The sequence below is a fragment of the Peromyscus eremicus genome, chromosome 8a (genome assembly GCF_949786415.1).
Source record: "Peromyscus eremicus chromosome 8a, PerEre_H2_v1, whole genome shotgun sequence".
NCBI lineage: Eukaryota > Metazoa > Chordata > Mammalia > Rodentia > Cricetidae > Peromyscus > Peromyscus eremicus.
In genome coordinates this window covers 32,049,503-32,052,035 of record NC_081423.1, presented here as the reverse complement: position 1 = coordinate 32,052,035, position 2,533 = coordinate 32,049,503, and the positions used below count along the sequence as shown (strand labels likewise).

The 2,533-nt window shown below is 42.9% G+C and overlaps 1 non-coding gene across 1 annotated transcript; it reads right to left on the bottom strand.

Annotated features, from left to right (window-relative positions):
• Window positions 1-1,767: 1,767 nt before the first annotated feature.
• Window positions 1,768-1,874, bottom strand: LOC131918205 (U6 spliceosomal RNA). The gene has a single exon (XR_009380930.1). It is a non-coding gene; the product is annotated as a U6 spliceosomal RNA (small nuclear RNA).
• Window positions 1,875-2,533: the final 659 nt, after the last annotated feature.

The following is a 2,533-nucleotide window of genomic DNA, read 5'->3' as shown; positions in this document are numbered from 1 at the left end:
TGTTGTGAATGAGGTTGTGAACATTGATTTGCAAATCTCTGAATAGCTGCCTTTACTTTTGAATATTTGCTTGGAAATGGAATTTTTTTGAGTCATATGGTAATTTGTCTATTTTCCTCCCCCCCTCCTTTTTTTTTTTTTTTAAAATTTGGGCCTCTGCATGTTTTCCACGCTAGTTGCTCTATTTGCATTCCCATCAGCAATGCACAGAGTACCCGCCTCCTCCATGTGTTTCCCAGCACTTGCTGTCCATGTGTTTCTGTTCTAGCCATCGTGATGCAGCAGAGCAATACCTCATTCTGGTGTTGTGGAGTATTACCTTAACTGGACAAAGATGTGTTACATTTATTTATGCTGCAGAATATTACTTTAACCGTGTAAAGGTGTATTACTCTTGTTTATGCTGCATTTGTTTAATTATGAAAAGATGTGTTACATCTGTTTCCACCTTGTCTGCCTAAGGCACCTGATTGGTCTAAACAAAAGCTGAACGGCCAATAGCTAGGTAGGAGAAAGGATAGGCGGGACTGTCAGGTATAGAGAATAAATAGGAGGAGAAATCTAGGCTCAAAAGAAGAGAGGAGGAACGAGAGAAAGAGAGAATGAGGGACACTCCCAGGGCCAGGAGCCAGTCAACTATCAGCCAGCCAGACATAGAGACAGCAAGAAAGTAAGATAAGGTAAAAAGCCCCGAGGCAAAAGGTAGATTAGGAGAAACAGATTAAGTTAAAAGAGCTAGCCAGAAACTTGCCTAAGCTAGCCAAGCACTCAAAACTCATTAGTCTGTGTGTCATGATTTGGGAGCTGGTTGGTGGCCCAAAAGAAAAAGGCTGCTATGTTCTGGTTTTGATTTATGTTTTCTGAACTATGAGTGAAGTTGTGCATCTTTACATATAAAAGCCCGAATTCTCAACCTTGACTTGCTTAAATATTTAATGACTTTATTTTTACCAAAGAAATATTTCTAGTGCCAAGTGCCATTCTTCATTATACTTAGGCTTTTTCTTAGAAAAGTAGTTTTTATTTTTTTCTTGGAAAAATAGAAGTATATCTCATATATGCCATTATCAAAAAGAGGTCACCTACTTCAAGAAAAACGGAGATGGCATCTAAAGAAAAGAAGCTTTCAGCACAAACAGTGCTGGGGACCAAAGCCAGATGTCTTACGCATGGTAAACACCACAGCATGGAGCTGTACTCCTTGGTCTTGGAAACAACATCAAGTCCCCAAGTGCTAGGGGTCACGTGACATTGCCTTTCTGTTGCTTTGATCAAATACCTAACAAGGATGGGGCTTGAAGGGGGAGGGTGGGCTTATTTTGGCTCACAGTTTGAGAGGACACAGTCAGCATGGTGACAGGAGTGTGAAGCTGGGACTCTTCACCTCCTCACATCGTGGTGGAAAAGGAAACAGAGGCAGTGGGTGGGGCTGGGCTATAAGATCTCCCGGTCTGTCTTCAGTGACCCACTTCCTTAAGTGGGGCTCCACCTCTTATAATTTCCATGACCTTCCAAAACAAGTCCAAGAGCTGGAAACCAAGTAGTCATATGTGTGAGACTATGGGGGATATTTCAAATGCAAAGCACAGCAACCATACAGAGATAACATCAATTGTTTCAGTGATGTTCTCCATTGCTGAGGGTCCTGTTCATGCATAGGATCCAGATTTCCTGTCTCTCCAGTTTCTTTCAGTCTGGAAAAGGTCCTCAGCTTTCGCCTGACTTACTTACTTTCTTTTTTTTGAAGGAAGTTTGTTCATCTCTCAACAAAATATGGATCGCTTCACGAATTTGCGTGTCATCCTTGCGTAGGGGCCATGCTAATCTTCTCTGTATGGTTCCAATGTTAGTATATGTGCTGCTGAAGCGAGCACTTCCCTAACTTTCATGAGCTAGGCACGAATGAAGATCGCAGGGCAGGCATTTTGCCGACTCTCCCTCTCTGCTCTTACCCTGTTTCCTAGTGGTGAGCTCTAACCTGCATTTTGGCTGGAGTGGCACAGTGTGGTCATTTGGTTGCTGTGCTTTTAGCTTTAATCACTTAGGGTGGCCTCTGTCTCCACGCCAGAGTCACACTTTATTCTCATTGTAATTAATAAATATCCTGTGAGGAGATACTTTGAGACACTGTGAACGGCTCTTTCCATATCACCCACCCCGTCACTTGCTAGAGTTTTAGCATCCATTGATGTTTCTTGCCTGAATTAATTGCCATTATCATGGTTGCCATGGTGTTCATCCTATTCAATAGATTATAAAATGTTGCTTTTTTTTTTTAACTTACATGTGCACATGTTTGTGTGAAAGCCTGTGTGTGTGTGTGTGTGTGTGTGTGTGTGTATGTGTGCAGGCCTGTGCACATGTGGAGGTTGGAGGAAGACATCAGGTGTCCTCCTCTATCACTTTCCACTTTATTTTCTGTAGACAGGGCCTCTTGTTGAACCCAGAGCTAGACTGGCAGCCATCAAGCCCTTCCTGTCTCTGCGATCCACAGCACTAGGGTTATAAGTATGGGCGAGGCCGTGTCCAGCTT